We start from the raw sequence: 20166 nt of genomic DNA, 5'->3' as shown, positions 1-20166 counted from the left end.
CTTAATGATTTTACATGTCTCATGAAAGTTCTTTTTTTTCAGTTCTGTCTTTCATCACTTGTCCTCATAGATGATATATCTTTCCTAATATATGCTAAGTACATTAGAAAAACCTGTTTTTATTCAATCACACAGCTGGCATTTTGTCTTACTGCATAATCAAAATCCTTAAAACTACAAATCTGTGTTTCCTTAATTTATCACGGTGAGGTCACTCATTAATTCACAGTGCGGTTTTTTTGGAGGAATGTTATTTTGCTATGCGGTCAACCAAAAATGTCCCCCTCTCAAAAGAACCACAACTTATTATGTTAACAAATACCAGTTATCCATTTTTGGTGAACTAGCTCCATTTTTCTATAATTCATTGCACTTATCAAGAAAATTCATAAAGATAACTTTCTGCTGATAATCTGTTTTGCTGTTTTCTCTGATTGATATTTTTAAACACTTCTACAAGGAAATACTTTCCATTCTATGTTATTTGTTAACATGTCTTATAGCTAGTGATCAGTAATTAGCTAGTGTTCAACATTACCTTGAGCAATGTACTATTTAATGTATTATTTAAGTGGACTAAAACACAAAATGGCAGTTGCCTTGATAAATTATGGTAATTTAATGACTTCAAAAACATAAGACCTGTCTCATCTCTGGGTTAACCAGTCTAATGGCATTTAATCAGTTTTCATTTGATCTGAAATCTCCTTCTAAAGATTCAAATTTAAATATACATTATGAATACTTATATATAGGTATGTTAATACATATTAAGTATTATATATACTATACATTTGGTTCATATTTCCTAATCCCATTTTACAAAATAAAATAGTAATGACAGTGAGTCATATAAACTAAACTTCCTGAATATTTGTCTTGAAGTTTGTCTAATTCTGCCTGACATAATTTGTCTAATTCTATCATATCATTTTGCTATAGTGAGGTCTTAGTATTTATTATATTACCTTTACTTGAATTATTACGTTGATAACCATATATGGAGATTGAGATGCATAATACATACAAAGAATGGCTTCATTTGCGTGGTTGATAAATGCTTTTTCCCATAATTTGCTTAGGTTTTGTTGTTCCTTGAGAGCCACATCAATCATAAGATGGGTAGACGTAAAGACTGTCCTGTTTGGACTCATGAGTCATAAGGCTATTTTAAATGAAAAAAATAAAATAAGTATTATAGGATACTTTAAAAACTCAATCATAAAGTGTTACGTGTTATGAAATCGAATGTTATGACTATATTCTGTGGGAAGCGAATAAATGAAGTCATTCAGAAGTTACATTAGATTGACATAGCAGACATAACAAAATAATGGCATTCTCATAAAACTGAAATAATGAAACATTTCTCTTTTTATTCTATTTCTCACTCAAACTAGGGTTCTTGTTAAGGAATATTTTCTGTGTTCTTTCTCAGGATGTCTGATAAATTACTATGATACTTAAATAAATGAAGTACAATTTTTAAAATCTTACAGATTAATTTTAGTCAGTACTGACTTTTTTCTCAGGAAATGTGTAAAAGAGCTATCTTCTGCTCTAATATAATCACAATTATGTAGATATTCACAGTAAGAAACATTGTTATCTCTATGTTCTGTTCCCTGAAACCCTACCTTCTACCAAAAGATAAGTACATAAAACTATCTACTAAAATTATTCCCAAATAACATTCTGCTTTCTCTCTTTTTAGTATTTACATGCTTTAACATCTCTTTTAAGATAACTTACTTGTAATTTATTCCAGAGAACCAAGGAAGTGGAGATACAGTTCTTCTGGGAAAGACCCTCTGAAGGGATGAGCTCCAGAGATTCTGCACATTGATTTTTTGAGGGAAGAGAAGAAATGGTTAGCCATGATTTTAGGGAAGTTTGAAATATAATATATAATAGCTCACATTAATTCTACATTCTAATCTTTAAATATCAAGATAGCTCCAGGACTAATCTTTGGAAATGACAAATAAAGGTAATTGCTAAAGGGAAAATGTTTATATATTATATTGACTACATAGCAAGTCTCTTTCTATTTCTATCTATCTGTCTATTGTTTGCCTATCTATCTATCTGTCGTCTTCATCACCATCATCATCTATCTATATAGGGATATCGAATGGCCCACTGAAGAGTAAGTGCAAATTGAAGATACGTTTCAGTCACCACTCTAAGCAGTAAGTGACCTTTCCATCCAAAAGGGTTAAATTTAAATCCCCCTTCCCATTGTCATAGTTTGAAAAACACGTATCTCTAGAGGAAACACAGAAGACAAAAATAACTCAGGCAGCAAATACTTAGGTTGAATACAGAGACCTGCAACATCAAATAGCCACAACATATTCTAGAGGGTTTTGGAGGGAAACTAATCCATACAAATCAACTGATAAAGACTTGGTACTTAAAGACCATACTCTGAGTCAATACATAAGTAAAGACTAAATTGCAAGAATATGGGCATTGAAGCAAGAATTTGGCATTTAAAACAGACATTAGGCATATAATATTGGATCCAAACAAGATCTACACAGAACCTATTCTTGTAGCCACACCAGTTAAGAGTATGTACATATACAATATGTATTGTATGTATGTCTATGTATATACATATTATGACATGATCATTTTGATTGAGTGATTTTGAAATCAAATGTATTTTTACGTAGCCACTTTGATAACAGTTATTTTTCCATGAGGAAATTTGATGCAGTCTATAAAATAATTCATTGCCCCTTGATTTAAAAAAGATTAAATAGTTTGTGAAATTATATACCATGAACTACTCCTAAGTTTCATCTAATGCCCACAACCACCCTTGAGGGGTAGAGATTCTTAGATTGGTAATGATATCAAGGGTAAGATAGACGTTAAGTATTATATGAAAAGACAAACTGATACAAACAGGAAAAAAAAGACAGACCCAGTATGTGTCCTCTGTTGTTTAGATACTCTTTTTTCGTCTTTCAGCTCTCCTATTCTGCCTCTTTTCTGCAATCTTCTTTATAATAAAACAGAAAATTACAATAAAACAAAGAGAAAACCATGACTTTTGAAGTGTGAGTTCAATGAAGATTGGCAAGAAAGCTTCACATATGCCTATGGCCAGTCCCTCTGACCTTTTCTTCCTGTTGTCATAGTGGGCAGAATCAAGGGTTCCAGACCATTCCATGTTCTTAAAGGGGCCACCTTTCCTTCCATGGTGGACTTAATTTCATTGGTCTAGGCTTCTTTCTCTTATCAGGCAAGAAAGAGTAGTATATCTGATGGGATGAAACAAGGCCTATATAAAATTTGGATTTGGGGGACCTAAACACGGACTCTTTAGCTTCAGCAGTGTGGATGTGTTAGGGAGGATTCCTTTGGAAGCAGTAAGGGTCTCCAAATGTAGAGGGATGGGTGTGTGCCTCCTTTTTTTTTTTTTTTTTTTTTACCAGTTTGGACCGAATTTAAACTTATTAATCCAAACCCAGTCCTCGATCCAACTAGGTAGATATAGAAAATTGTTCTAAGCAAAACTTAAAGAGTAGAAAATTATAAAGTAGATGGCAGGGCCAAAGAGTAACGGCAATGGTGAGATTATTTTTGAGATCTGGTCTCAGAAAGAGTGGCGATGGTAGTGGCTATAAGAGTGTGGCACTCCACTCATATGTGCACATGAGGGTACAGAAAAAAAAAAAACAGCTGCTAGTTAGTGAAGGCAGGTTTCTCTGGAAGTAGTGACCATATCAAACTCTGGAGGTAGGGTGACCATATAATTTCTTGTCCAAACCAGAACACTTATGAGAGTGGCAGTGGCAGCAGTTAAGGTTTACATTAAAATAACAGGCAGAAGTGTGTAAAGGGACATTTATAGCACTAAATGTCCACAAGAGAAAGCAGGAAAGATCTAAAATTGACACCCTGACATTACAATTAAAAGAACTAGAGAAGCAAGAGCAAACACATTCAAAAGCTAGCACACGGCAAGAAATAACTAAGATCAAGCAGAACTGAAGGAGATAGAGACACAAAAAAACCTTCAAAACACCAGTGAATCCAGGAGCTGGTTTTTTGAAAAGATCAACAAAATTGGTAGACCGCTAGCAAGACTAGTAAAGAAGAAAAGGGAGAAGAATCAAATAGACACAATAAAAAATGATGAAGAACAGACAAACAGAGAGCCAAATCATGAGTGAACTCCCATTCACGATTGCTACAAAGAGAATAAAATACCTAGGAATCCAACTTACAAGGGATGTGAAGGACCTCTTCAAAGAGAACTACAAACCACTGCTCAAGGAAATAAAAGAGGATGCAAACAAATGGAAGAATATTCCATGCTCATGGATAGGAAGAATCAATATTGTGAAAATGGTCATACTGCCCAAGGTAATTTATAGATTCAATGCCATCCCCATCAAGCTACCAATGACTTTCTTCACAGAATTTGAAAAAGCTACTTTAAAGTTCATATGGAACCAAAAAAAAGCCCGCATTGCCAAGACAATCCTAAGCCAAAAGAACAAAGCTGGAGGCATCACACTACCTGACTTCAAGCTATACTACAAGGCTTCAGTAACCAAAACAGCATGGTACTGGTACCAAAACAGAGAGATAGACCAATGGAACAGAAATAACACCACACATCGACAACCATCTGATCTTTGACAAACCTGACAAAAACAAGCAATGGGGAAAGGATTCCCTTTTTAATAAATGGTGCTGGGAAAACTGGCTAGCCATGTGCAGAAAGCTGAAAGTGGATCCCTTCCTTACACCTTATACAAAAATTAATTCAAGATGGATTAAATGTTAGACCTAAAACCATAAAAACCCTAGAAGAAAACCTAGGCAGTACCATTCAGGACATAGGCATGGGCAAGGACTTCATGACTAAAACACCAATAGCAATGGCAACAAAAGCCAAAATTGACAAATGGGATCTAATTCAACTAAAGAGCTTCTGCATAGCAAAAGGAATTACCATCAGAGTGAACAGGCAACCTACAGAATGGGACAAAAATTTTACAATCTACACATGTGACAAAAGGCTAATATCCAGAATCTACAAAGAACTCAAACAAATTTACAAGAAAAAAACAACCCCGTCAAAAAGTGGGCAAAGGATATGAACAGACACTTCTCAAAAGAAGACATCTATGCAGCCAGCAGACAGAAGAAAAGATGCTCATCATCACTGGTCATCAGAGAAATGCAAATCAAAACCTCAATGAGATACCATTTCACACCAGTTAGAATGGCAATCATTAAAAAGTCAGGAAACAACATATGCTGGAGAGGATGTGGAGAAATAGGAATGCTTTTACACTGTTGGTGGGAGTGTAAATTAGTTCAACCATTGTGGAAGACAGTGTGGCGATCCCTCAAGGATCTAGAACTAGAATTACCGTTTGGCCCAGCAACCCTATTACTGGGTATATACCCAAAGGATTATAAATCATGCTGCTACAAAGACATGCACACGTATGTTTATTGTGGCACTATTCACAATAGCAAAGACTTGGAACCAATCCAAATGTCCATCAGTGATAGACTGAATTAAGAAAATATGGCACATATACACCATGGAATACTATGCAGCCATAAAAAAGGATGAGTTCATGTCCTTTGCAGGGACATGGATGCAGCTGGAAACCAACATTCTGAGCAGACTATCACAAGGACAGAAAACCAAACACCACATGTTCCCACTCATAGGTGGGAATTGAACAATGAGATCACTTGGACACAGGGCAGGGAACATCACACACTGGGGCCTGTTAGGGGGTTGGAAGCTGGGGGAGGGATAGCATTAGGAGAAACACAATGTAAATGATGAGTTGATGCGTGCTGCAAACCAACATGGCACATGTATACCTATGTATCAAACCTGCACGTTGTGCACATGTACCCTAGAACTTAAAGTATAATTTAAAAAATTAATAATAACAGACAGATACTGGGACTGTCCTGGTCACCCTACTTTGAAGTCACAATTGGCGGACCCAAAGCTGAGCCTCCCCATGTTCTCCAGAAACATAGTCAATGTGACTTCCACTTTCTTCATCAAAAGAAATTTAACTTCCATGTCTTATTTCAAAAACCTTTGGGTATTGTATAGGCACAATCAGGGATTCCATTTTTCCACAGCCACAGTGAGGGGGATGCTGTGAGAATCTGGGACAGTTGTGTCCAATGCACCATTAAGCCATGGTTCAGCTTGCAAATTTCAAAGTATAAATATGAAGTCATGTGAAGGGGGCTCATTAGGACATAAGTGTAGGAAAGTGAGCAGATTCCCATTTAAATTTATGATCAAATTGCAAAACATCATCTGCAGGCTGGGAAAAGTAACTAAATGAAGAGAAGTTTGTGGGACTCACTGATAACATTCCAAAGATCAGAAATATTGTGCACAGGAAGATATGAAGGTACATCTAATCTATGTGGAACAGCCTGAGTAGGAGCCCTGTGTATTTGAAGTAACAGGCAAAGGAGTTGCACTGTTCATTCTCCTCCCTAATGCCAATGAAGTTTTTCCAATTGTTACAGAATAAAGACTGTATCTAGGGAAGCAATGCTCAGAACGAGGAGTACACTGAACAATGGAAGGCTAGATCTGGGTTTCTCAGATGAATTGAAGGCTTTAAATTTTATGATAAAGAATTTCCAGAAGTTCAACAGCACTGCTCAGCCTATCCTACAATTCCCTAATTATTTTTCTACTCTCTGAGACAAATATTTCACTATCTTCTCTCCCTTAAAACCTCCAGCTTCTGCATGTTGTTTATTCCCAGATAACCTCACTTCTTATTTCACAAATAAAGTAGAAACAATCAGAAGAGAACTATTTCATCTTCTCACCACCAAATTTACCAACCTATCTGCCTCTGTATTAATACAATCTGCTGTGAATAAACTTTCTCTGCTTGTATAAAAGACACAGCCTTCCAAATATTCTCAGGATTCCTCCTCTTCTTGCCTCCCCAGAGCCTTTACTCATGCAATAATTTCCATTTTGTCCTACATTTACACTTTCTTCTTTTCTATTGGATCATTTCTATTAACATATAGATGCGAATTCCATAAAAACCATTAATTCCACATTTTCTCTTAGCCACTGCCTCATTTTTCTGCTGCCTATCATTATAAAACATCTCAAAGAAAGTTGTCTACCCTAATTTTCAACACTCCTTCACCACTCTTTCAGTTTTCAATTTATTTCAGGCTTGCTTCTGTTCCCACCTCTTTGCTGAAAGTGCTTTTGTCAAGGTTATCAACCACCTCCATGTTGCCAAATCTAATAGTAATTGCTCTGTCCTCCTCTGATTTGATCCCTCAGTAGCACTTCTTAATACAGTAGACCTTTCTGTATTTCTTGAAATACTTTCTTCTTTCTCTTTTCTGGTATACCACCACACTCTCTGGGTTTTTCTCTTATTGCTATTTCTGATTTACCCTAATTCCTTTTACCAACCCAGCTACTTTTTCACTACCTGACCTCTAAATGTTGAAATATATAAGGGCTTGTTACTAAGCTCTTTTTTCCTCTGAATCTATACTCTGGCCGTAAGTCCATTAACATGACTTTAAATAGCACCCATATCCTGATAACAAGTTTATATTTTTCAGCCCATGCTTGTCTCCTGAGATCTATATTCACATATCCAACTGTCTATTCACTATTTCCACTTGGATTGCTGATAGGCATCTCCAGTTAAACATGTCAAAACCAAAATTTTTTATCCTTTCTCACCACCAGCCTCAAACCTGCTCTGCCTCCCATGTTCCTTACCCATCTAGTTACTCAAACCAAAGTATTTATGGTCATGCTTGATTTCTGTCTTTCCTTCATGCCCCGTGTTCAGCCAGTCAACAAGTTTTGTTTGTTCTATTTATAAAATAGACCTCGAAGCCCACTTCTCTCTATCTCCATTGTCACCACTGTAGTTCAAGGCATCATCTCTTTCTTAGACTTCTATCAGATTCTGGACTCTTCTTCCTGCTTATAGTCATGGCCCCCTCCAAACCATCCTCTTTACAACATTTAGAATTATTACCATAGAGGCAGTGCTCCTGTATGACTTTCCACTGAACTGACAACAAAACCAAATATCTTACTGTATCCTACAAAGCCCAGCATGACACATCTACCTTATCAACATTTCAGCCATGTTGAATTTCTTTCTTTGAAAACATCAAGCCCATTTTTTCCTAAGGATTTTTGTAGTAGTTCTTCTCTCTATTTAGAAAGTTATTTCCCTTTTTATATGGAAGGGTTTTCCTCAGTCTTTATTCTCAATTCAAATATCTCTTCAAAGTCTTGCCTAACTTTTCCAATTAATGTTATCCACTCCCAAGTCACTGTTACATCATCCTGTTTTATTTTATTTATAGAATTTATCACAATCTGAAATTATTTTATTTACTTGCTTATTTGTTTATTGTCTTCCTTCTCTCCCTTCTTGAATGTAAATACTATGAGGACAAGACTCAATATGAGATACCACTCTTTCACCAATGTATAGAATGGTTTTAGGCGTATAGTAGGCATTCAATAAATTTTGTTGAATGAATCAATGAATGATATCTACTGAACAGTGATGAGTGCATTTTTATGCTAAAGACCAAAAGGAATAACATTGGTTCCTTCTCCTATAGAGTCTGTAATCTCAATGCTGTGACCCTATACTTTAATGGTCTCTTGAAATATCCAAGATAATGCTAAGCACAGATGATGAGTAATCTCAGCAATAAATAAGGCAAAGTGAACTCTCAATCAGAACCAATCCACTATCCAGGATCCTTTAATTTTCCATCCTTCTGGCTAACTGCCTTTTGTTATCTTTGTGCCCTCATAAGAAGAATAAGAACAAGAAACACAATTTGTTACTCAAACTAATCAATTTGGCTTCTATTATCAGCTTTAGTCCAAGGTTGGTAGAAGAAAATGTTCTAAAAGGAAATTGGATTAATTTTTTTGTTTGAAGATTTAATACATACATATTTCCTTTAGTCTCACTTCTTGATCAGAACTAAAGATAATTAAGCATTGGGTATTTAAGATCTGGCGAATGAATAGTGGTCACATAACCCCTGTGCGTATTCACAGGGGATAAGTGAGTCAAGGAAATAAAAGAAAGTCAAAGAGGTAATTAGTCTTCAACCCCCTACTCTAGGATTACTCCAACAATTAGAGAGGAATTGTTTCTTTTCCTGTCTTTGCTCCAAATAATAGCCTTATCCAAAAACATAGTGACTCACAGAACCCTATGAGCTCTTCTGGATCAGCTGTGAAGTGAATTTTAACTTTCTCAGTGTTCTTTAATGCATGCCAGATAGGCTTGTGAAATGAAAAGAAAAGTTTCACATCCAGGATTTTTAAAAAAAGCCATAAATGTATAGCAAGTATGTATAAATGGGAGGAGTGGCCAAGATGGCTGACTAGAAGCAGCTAGTGTGCGTGGCTATCATGGAGAGGAACAGAAGCAGTGATAAATATAACACCTTCAACTGAAACATCCAGGTACTGACATTGGGATTAATCAAGGAAACAACTTGACGCACAGAGAATGAAGAAAAGCAAGACAGGACAACAACCCACCTGGGAGCAACAGGGAGCCAGGGGATCCTCCCCCACTGAGGGAAGCAGTAAGTGAATGAACAACCCTGGGAAACTACACTTCTCCCACAGATCTTTGCAACCCTTAAGTCAGGAGATCTCCTTGCGAACCCACTCCACCAGAGCCTTCAGTCTTCAGTCTGACAGACAGAGCTACATGGAGTCCTGGCAAAGCAGCTGCTCGGGCATGCATGGAGGCCTTTGAAGACTTAGTTACTCAGGCATTCCAGCAGAAGTAGCTGCAGCTTTGGCAAAGTGAAAAGTTACACTCCTGTACATACTCCTAGGAAAAAGGCTGAATCCTTGGGGTTGAGCAGCAACAGCCCACAAGCCTCACTTCCACGGCACTACACAAGATAAGACCCACTGGCTTGGAATTCCAGCCAGCTACCAGTGGCGGCATTGCACCTCACTAAGAAGGAGCTCCCGGGGAAAGGGGCGGGCCGCCATCTTTGCTGTTCAGGTACCTTAGCCATTCCAGCCTTCAGGCTTTGGAGAGTCTGAGCTGACCCGGAGCAGAAGGGATCCTCCAGCACAGCACAGCTGCTCTACCAAAATGTGGCCAGACTGCTGCTTTAAGCAGGTACCTGGTCCTGATCCTCCTCGCTGGGCAGAATCTCCCAACTGGGGTCTCCAGCCTTCCCCAGTAGAGCTGTCTAGCTGACAGAGATCTGAATTCTCCCTGGGATGGTACTCCCAGAGAGAGGGGTGGGATGCCATCTTTGCTGTTTGGATGACTTAGCCATTCCAGCCTTTGGCCTTCAAAGTGCTTTGCTCTTTGGGTGACTTAGCCATTCCAGCCTTTGGCCTTCATAGTCTGTGAGGTGACAGGAGGCTGAAGTGGACCCCTAGCACAGCATGGCTGCTCTACCAAAACGTGGCCAGACTGCTTTTTTAAGTGGGTGCCTTTCCCATTCTTCCTCACTGGGTGGGACCTCTCAACTGGGGTCTCCAGCTGCTTCCTGAAGGTGCCTTTGGTCCAGCAACAGGTCCATACCTCCCTGGGACAAAGCTCCCACAGGGAAGGACGGGCTGCCATCTTTGCTATTTTGCAGGCTTCACTGGTGACACACCTCCAGGTTCTGGAAAATCCGAGGTGACTAGGGACTGGAACAGGCCCCAAGCATACCGCAGCAGCCCTATGGAAAAGTGGCCAGACTGTTACGTGGGTGCCCATTCCCGTATCTCCTCACTGGGCAGGTCCTGCAGGCCTGGACCTGCAGCCACCCCCCACCAGAGCTACTGAGCCAGTACCAAATCAGTAACTCTCTGGACAGAGGCCCCAGGGGCAACTGACAGCCGCTTGGTCACTGCCTCTACAGTGGAACTGCCCTTGCCACCCTTGGACTAATGAACGAGCAAAGACCTTAAGTGCCCTATCCACCCCTCCAACAAGCTGCAGTTGACCCAAGGAGAGGAGGCCAGTCCATCTCCCGTAGGCCCCGCACACCCTCCATGGCTCATCACCAGAAAGGGAATGCCTGGCTTGGGCCCACAGCACAAACCCTCCATCTTGGGCTGACTGCACTAAGTGATTGCTGACCTGCATCGCTATGGATTGAAGCCTCTAGGAATAAGCGAAGGACCCTTGGCCACAACCCCCACTAGGATTTCTTTCTCTGCTGCCTCTAAGCTGGGGAAGGAGCATAAACACTGAGATTGCCCCAGAGCTGCAGTGCCTAGCATTGGAGTGCCAAGTCACAAACTATAGCCAGCACTCAAGAGGGAGAGGAACCCACACTTTCAGAGCACTGAGAGGGAACAGAGCTGCAACTGTGAGGAAACATAGGGAAGCCATATAACCAAGCAAAACTCTACCAAAGACATAAAGACAGAAATACCGTTCAAAGACACCAAGAGCAACTGCAACAAAAGCAAAAATTGGCAAATGGGATATAATTAAACTTTGAAGCTTCTGCACAGCAAAATAAACTATCAACAGAGTAAGCCTACAGAATGGGAGAAAATATTTGCAAACTATGTATCTGACAAAGGTCTAATATCCAGCATCTATAGGGAACTTAAATTAAAAGAGATACCATCTCACACCAGTCAGAATAGCTATTATTAAAAAGTCAAAAAATAACATGCTGGTGAGGTTGTGGAGAAAAGGGAACCCTTATACACTGTGGTGGGAGTGCAAATTAGTTCAACCATTGTGGAAAGTAGTGGCGATTCCCCAACAAGCTAAAAGCAGAAGTACCATTCAACCCATCAATGTCATTACTGGGTGTATAGCCAGAGGAATATAAAGCATTCTACCATAAAGACACATGTACATAAATGTTCATTGCAGCACTGTTCACAATAGCAAAGACATGGAATCAACCTAAATGCCCATCAATGACAGACTGGATAAAGAAAATGTGGTACATATACACCATGGAATATTATACAGCCATAAAAGAACGAGGTCATTTCTTTTGTGGAACATGGATGGAGCTGGAGGCTATCATCCTTAGCAAACTTAACACAGGAACAGAAAACCAAATACCGCATGTTCTCACTTATAAGTGGGAGTTCAATGATAAAAATTTATGAACACAAAGAAGGAAGCAGAAGACACTGGGATCTACTTGAGAAGGGAGGGTGGAAGGAGGGAGAGGAGCAGAAAAGATAACTCTTGGGTATTGAGTTTAATACCTGGGTGATGTAATAATATGTACAACAAACTCCCGTGACACATATTTATCTATGTAACCAACCTTCACATGTACCCCTAAACCTAAAATTAAAATTCAAAAAAGAAAGTATATATAAATGGAGTTAAAATAACTCATTGAAAGCATAACTTACAATAGATCAGGGTATACAATGGCACACGATACAATCTTAAAACTGGGCCTTAAAAGCCAGCAAAATAGAGCCAGAATCTCTATTAATTAAAATTATTGTTAATTAACAGTCCCCTATACTATGTTTAAATTCTCTATTGCCAGAAGCATAGAAATGTAATGAAATTAAGTATTTTAAATCTCTAAGTAAAACATTTCCCTACTTCTGATCTAAGTCACCCCCACACACAGGCATGAGTGCACACACACATGCACAAAAGCACACACGAATATACATTTATGTGAACGTGCTGGAAGCTGCATTAAAATGCAGTCACCTTCCTTGGGTTCTATTTAACACCATTAAATAGTACCCTGAGGTACTGTAGACAAGAAAGAGTGAACGCATCTGCTAAAGGTGCACATTTTACAACTACAGAGAATTTAAATCCTGAGAGAATCTGACTCATGTTCCTCACAGATTTCTTCATTGGCACTACACCTAATAAAGACCATATGTTTTAAGTTTTTATAGGGACAGCACTGATTTTATGTAACATTTTTTCAATAAATGTTAATTATATAATATTATATATAATAAATTGCTAACGGTATTACCTGGATATGTTATGCCTGTGTAAAACTTTTAATGTAAATAAATAGATTTTAAAAAAACTTTTTTATACCACATGTCCTAATTTTTAGACCAGAAAATATAATTACTATACATGTATCACCTCTTATTTTAAAGAAATTCCTTTGTGAATTAGTGATGAGTAAGTGAACACAAAATTTAGTGGAATAAGACTGGGGATCATGGTCAAGTTTCTAGCATCAGTCCCTTTAATTTATATCCATGTGCTCTCCTTGGGTGATCACATATACTGACAGGTTTTCAGTACCAGCTTCACACTTTTTAACCTATTGGAGCCTTAGGTTCCTTAGTTTTTAAGTGGAACTAATAATAACAATGTCTGCCTCATAGTTTTCTGTTACGAATGCTAAATGAGATAATATGTATGAAGTGCTCAGTCCAGTGATTGGCAAGGTATATCTGCTCATTGTATGTCAATAAAGGGATGTCACTTCTTCAATTATTTATGTCATTTTTTATTGAGCACTTTCTATGTGTTAAGAATCTGGACACAGAGATACAAAAGACATAGATGTTATAGTTCTGGGGGAAGGGAAGACAGACAAGTAAATAGTCTTTGTCTCTAAAGAATGATGAGAGGAACAAGTGAGAGGACACATATGAATTACTTTAAAAATGAGGTGCGAAAAAAAGTGAGGGATTTCTGGTCATTTATACTTATTCATTTTTAATTTTTAATTTCTGTAGGTACATAGTAGGTGTATATATTTATGGGGTAAGTGATATATTTTGATACAGGCATACAACGTGTAATAATCACATCAGGGTAAATGGGGTATCCATCACCTCAAGCATTTATCCTTTCTTTGTGTTACAAACATTCAAGTTATAATCTTTTAATTATTTTAAAATACACAATAAATTATTGTTGACTGTAGTCACCGTGTTGTGCTATCAAATATTAGATCTTATTCAATATGTCTAACTAAATTGTACACCCATTAGTCATGTCCAATCCCCCAACCACTACCCTTCACAGCCTCTGGCAACCTTATTCTACACTCAGCCTCTGGCAACCTTATTCTACACTCTATCTCCATGAGTTCAAGTGTTTTAATTTTTAGCTCTCACGAATGAATGAGAACATGTGAAGTTTGTCTTTCTGTGCCTGGTTTATTTCACTTAACATAATGATATCCAGTTCCATGCATGTTGTTGCAAATGACAGGATTTCATTCTTTTTATGGCTGAATCGTACTTCATTGTGTATAGGTACCACACTTGCTTTCTCCATCTGTTGACCGACACTTATGTTGCTTCCAAATCTTGGCTACTGTAAACACTGCTACAATAAATGTGGGAATGCAGCTATCCCTTCCATATACTGCTTTTCTTTCTTTAGGGTATATACCCAGCAGTGGGATTGCTGGATCATATGGTAGCTCTACTTTCAGTCTTTTGAGGAGCTTCCAAAGCGTTCTCCGTAGTGATATACTAATTTACGTTCCCACCAACAGTGTATGAGGGTTCCCTTTTCTCCGCATCCTTGCTAGCAAATTTAATATGTGTTTACTAATTTGTGGGACCTGAAAATCAAAAGAATTGAACTCATGGAGGCAGAGAGCAGAGGAATGGTTACAAGACACTGCTAAGGGTAGTGGGGGGAGTGTGGGGAGGTAGGGATGGTTAATGGGTACAAAAATATAGAAAGAATGAATAAGCCTGTAATCCTAGCACTTTGGGAGGCTGAGGCGGGCTAATCACGAGGTCAGGAGATCGAGACCATGCTGGCCAACATGGTGAAACCCCATCTCTACTAAAAATTACAAAAAAATTAGCTGGGCATGGTGGAGTGCACCTGTAGTCCTAGCTACTTGGAGGCTGAGGCAGAGGAATCACTTGAACCAGGGAGGCGGAGGTTGCAGTGAACCGAGATTGTGTCACTGCGCTCCAGCCTGGCGACAGAGCAAGACTCCATCTCAAAAAAAAAAGAATGAATAAGATCTAGTATTTGATAGGACAACAGGGTGATTATAGTCAGTAATAATTTAATTGTACTTTTTAAAATAACTAAAAGAGTATTATTGAATTGTTTGTAATACAAAGGATACATGCTTGAGGGGATGGATACCCCATTTTTACATGATGTGATTATTACATATTCCATGCCTGTATCAAAACATTTGATGCCCCATAAATATATATACCTATTATGTACCCACAAAAATTAAAATAAAAAAATTTAAAGGTACTCAACATCATTGACCATCAGAGAAATGTATATCATAACTACAATGTTATAGCATCTCACCCAAGTTAAAACGGCTTTTTAATTCAAAAGACAGGCAAATGCTGACGAAGATATGGAGAAAAGGGAACCCTCTACACTGTTAGTGGGAATGTAAATTAGTACAACCACTATGGAGAACAGTTTGGAGATTCCTCAAGAAACTAAAAATAGAAGTACTATAGGATCCAGCCATCTCCCTGCTAGCTATATACCCAAAAGTAAGGAAATCAAGATATCCAAGAGTCGTCTGCATTCTCAAGTCTATTGCAGCAATATTCACAATAACCAAGATTTGGAAGCAACCTAAATGTCCATCAACAGAATAGAGAAAGAAAATATAGTACATATGCACAATGGAATACTATTTAGCCATTAAAAAGAATGAGATTCAGTCATGCACAAAAACACAGACGAAACCGGAGGACATTATGTTAAGTAAAATAAGCCAGGCACATAAAGCCAGATTTTACATGTTCTCACTTATTTGTGGGAGCTAAAAATTAAAACACTTGAACTCATGGTAATATAAAGTAGAATGATGGCTACCAGAGGCTGAGAAGAGTAGTGGCAGGGGCAAGGGGTGGGGATTTTTATTGGGTTCAAAAATATAATTAGATAGAATGAATAAGATCTAGTATTTGGTGTCCAACAATGATAGACTGGATTAAGAAAATGTGGCACATATACACCATGGAATACTATGCAGCCATAAAAAATGATGAGTTCATATCCTTTGTAGGGACATGGATGAAATTGGAAATCATCATTCTCAGTAAACTATCGCAAGGACAAAAAACCAAACACTGCATGTTCTCACTCATAGGTAGGAATTGAACAATGAGAACACATGGACACAGGAAGGGGAACATCACACTCTGGGGACTGTTGTGGGCTGTGGGGAGGGGGGAGGGATAGCATTAGGAGATGTACCTAATGCTAAATGATGAGTTAATGGGTGCAGTACACCAGCATGGCACATGTATACATATGTAACTAACCTGCACATTGTGCACATGTACCCTAAAACTTAAAGTACAATAATAATAAAGTAAAATAAATAAATAAATAAATAAAGATCTAGTATTTGGTAGCATAACAGAGTGACTACAGCCAACAATCATTTATTGTACTTTTAAAAATAACTAAAAGGGTATTAATAACTAAAAGGATTTTTTTGTAACACAAAGAAAGGTAAATTCTTGAAGTGATGTATACCCCATTTACATTGATGTGATTATTATGCATTGCATGCATGTATCAAAATAGCTCATATACTCCATACATATATACACCTACTATGTACCCAGAAAAATTAAAAATTAAAATTTAAAAAATTAAAATGAGAGAAATGTCTATTCGTATACTTTGCCAAATATTTAATTGGGTTATTTGTCCTTTTACTTTTGAGTTGTAGGAGCTCTTCAATATATTCTCGATACAAGTCCTTTAGCAGACATATGACTTACCAACATTTTCTCTCACTCTCTTACTCTCTTTTTACTTGCTTGTTGATGTCCTTTGAACACAAAATTTTAAAGTTTGATCATTTCCAGTCTACTTATTTTTTCTTTTATCAGTTATGCCTTTCGTGTCATATCTAAGAAACCATTGCTTATCCCAAGGTCACAAAGATTTGCACTTGTTTTCTTCTAAGAGTTGTATAGTTTTAGCTCCTTACATTTAGGTTTTTGATCTGTTTTTAGTTAATTTTATATATTGCGTGAAGTAGATGTCCAGTTTCATTATTTTGTATATGGATATCCAGTTGTCCCAGGATGATTTTTTTGAGAAGACAAATCTTGTTCCCATTGGATTTTATTGGCACCCTTGTAAAAAAATCACTTGACAATAAATGTGAGGGTTTATTTTTGAACTCTCAGTTATACTCCATTGATCAATATGTCTATTCTTATATCAGCACCTCACTGTCTTTTTTTTGAAATCAGCCTACCTCATGCTTTGAAGTACTTCACTGTCTTAATTACATCCTTTGTAGTGATGTATACATCCTCCATTTTTGTTCCTCTTTTTCAAGATTGTTTTGGCTGTTCTGGCACTCTGGCATTTGCATATGAATTTTAGCATCACAGTGTACTGCAAAAAAATGCAGTGGGGATTTTCATAGGGCTTGCATATTGTATCTGTATGTCAATTTGGGTAGTATTGTCATCTTAACAATACTAAGTCTTTTAATCCATAAACATGGGATGTCTTTTCATTTATTAAGGTCTTCTTTATTTCAACAATTTTATTTTACTTTATTTTTTCCTTAATTTATTTCAATATTTTCTACTTTGTAGCTTTGTGCTTTTTTGTTAAATTTATTTCTAAGTAGTTAATTCATTTTGATACCATTGTAAATGAATCTATTTTTAAATTTCATTTTAGGATTCTTCATTGTTAGTGTATAGAAATAAAATTTATTTTTGTATATTGATCTTGTATCCTGCTCAATTCCAACCACAGGCTCAGTATAACCTGAGGTTACATTCAACTCCATGGCTGGTATGGGTTTGTAGGAATGTGTTTTGGTGTGCTCTTTTTCTTCCATTAAGAGCTGAAACCTTGGGATTTCCCCACAGCCTTGAAGAATGCACACACTTATGAATTAATTCAACCTCCAATTCAATTGTCACATGTTCTCATAGTGATCTTTTGTCAAATGCAGTTCTGAACGTGCTCTCAACGTTTTGAACCCCCATAGACAAAACTATTATTACTACTACTAATAATATTATTATTATTATTTAAGACGGAGTCTTGCTCTTGTCGCCCAGGCAATTTTGGCTCACTGCAACCTCCACCTCCTGGGTTCAAGCAATTCTCCTGCCTCAGCCTCCCAAGTAGCTGGGATTACAGGCCCCTGCCACCCGCCCAGCTAATTTTTGTATTTTCAGTAGAGACGAGGTTTCACCACGTTGGCCAGGCTGGTCTTGAACTCCTGACCTCAGGTGATCCACCCACCTCAGCCTCCCAAAGTGCTGTGATTACAGGCGTGAGCCACTGCGCCCAGCCTATTTTTATCCAGATTAATTCTTCATTGTTTGTTTCCAGTTCTAATCCAAAATATATCCTTCTTTTTGAGTCCCAACTCCCCTCATCAACTGTTTGATCATAAATTTTCTCCATGAATAACACTATTTTGGAGACTCTTAACACTCAATCTTCTAAAAATGTGGACTACACTACTTCCATTTTTTTTACCACTCACTCTCTTCCCAGTCTACCACTGTCTGCTTTCTGTCCTCCACCACTCCACTGAAAATATGTGCTCATTCTTAGTCTAGAGCCCAGAAAAAAAGTCTTGGCCAAAAGCAGAGATTTGAGAGTTATTTACTCCCATAGTTTTAACTACCATTTCTATGATGATATCTTCTAGGTCAGTATTTATAGCTAAGGCCTTTTTCCTAAGCTGCAGACCTACTGTATGTCTCCACCTACCTACTGTATTTCTCCATCCTTATGACACACAGGTTCTCCAAACAGGGTCAAAACTGTTGTCTTTCTATGTATATATATACACTTTAAGTCCTGGGGTACATGTGCAGAATGTGCAGTTTTGTTACATAGGTATACACATGCCATGGGGGTTTGCTGCACTCAGCAACTCATCAACTACATTAGGTATTTCTCCTAATGCTATCCCTCCCCTACCCTCCCACCCCCCGATAGGCCCCAGTGTGTGATGTTCCCCTTCCTGTGTCCATGTGTTCTCATTGTTCAACTCCCACTTATGAGTGAGAACATGAAGTGCTTGGTTTTCTGTTCTTGTGATAGTTTGCTGAGAATGATGGTTTCCAGCTTCATCCATGTCCCTGCAAAGGACATGAACTCATCCTTTTTTATGGCTGTATGGTATTCCATGGTGTATATGTGCCACATCTTCTTTATCCAGTCTATCATTGATGGACATTTGGGTTGGTTCCAAGTCTTTGCTATTGTGAATACTGTCCTTTTATTATGCCCAGACATAGTGAGTGGTATTACTAAACACCCAGTAATCCAAATCAGAGAACTAAGACTGTATTCTGGGCACCCCTTTACACAGTCTCTCATACCTGTCAATTCTATATTTTAAATATATTTTTTTCACTTCTGTTACTACTAAGTTATTACTACTAGGCCATGATCACATCTTACTTTGACCGTAACTGGTGTCTGTGTCTCCAATCTTGACAACTGTTTCCTCCACTCCCATACATTTTGTACAAGGTAACCAGTGATATTTCTAAAATGCAGATCTGATCACAGCACTCTTCTTTTTAAAATCCTTCAATTCTCCTCTCCAACTGCCTACCACCTGCCACTGTCTTCAGAATAAAATTTCTTACCATGGCTTAGAAAAGTCTTTGAAATAACAGATGCTGGCAAGGTTGTAGAGAAAAGCATCACTTATATACTGTTGGTAGAAGTGTAAATTAGTTCAACCATTGTGGAAAGTAGTATGGTTATTCCTCAAAGAGCTAAAAGCAGAACTATCATTTGACCTACCAGTCCCATTTCTGGGTATATATCCAGAGGAATATAAATCATTCTACCATAAAGACCCATGCACACAAACGTTTATTGCAGCACTGTTCACAATAGCAAAGACATAGAATCAACCTAAATGCCCACCAACGACAAATTGTATAAAGAAAGTGTGGCATATATACACCATGGAATACTATGCAGTCATAAAAAGATTGAGATTTGTCTTTTGTGGGAACATGGATGGAGCTGAAGGCCATTATTCTTAGCAAACTAATGCAGGAACAGAAAGCCAAATACCACATGTTCTCACTTATAAGTGGGATCTAAATGATGATAACCTATGAACACAAAGAAGGGAACAACAGATACTGAAGTCTAGTTAAGGGTGGAGGCTGGGAGGACAGAGAGGAGCAGAAAA

At 37.8% G+C, this 20166-nt stretch overlaps 1 protein-coding gene across 2 annotated transcripts in view; it reads left to right on the top strand.

The window, feature by feature from the left end:
* SATL1 (spermidine/spermine N1-acetyl transferase like 1) overlaps window positions 1-20166 on the top strand; it is a 150238-nt gene that overhangs the window by 29750 nt on the left and 100322 nt on the right. For both annotated transcript variants that reach the window (XR_001337681.3, XM_055106673.1), the window contains exon 3: window positions 1769-1990. The gene's annotated coding sequence lies outside the window, so the exon portion shown is untranslated. The remainder of the gene's footprint in view (window positions 1-1768; window positions 1991-20166) is intronic.

This window comes from Pan paniscus, chromosome X (genome assembly GCF_029289425.2).
Source record: "Pan paniscus chromosome X, NHGRI_mPanPan1-v2.0_pri, whole genome shotgun sequence".
NCBI lineage: Eukaryota > Metazoa > Chordata > Mammalia > Primates > Hominidae > Pan > Pan paniscus.
Note: the sequence above shows the minus strand (reverse complement) of the source record. Positions and strands in the feature narration are given on the sequence as shown.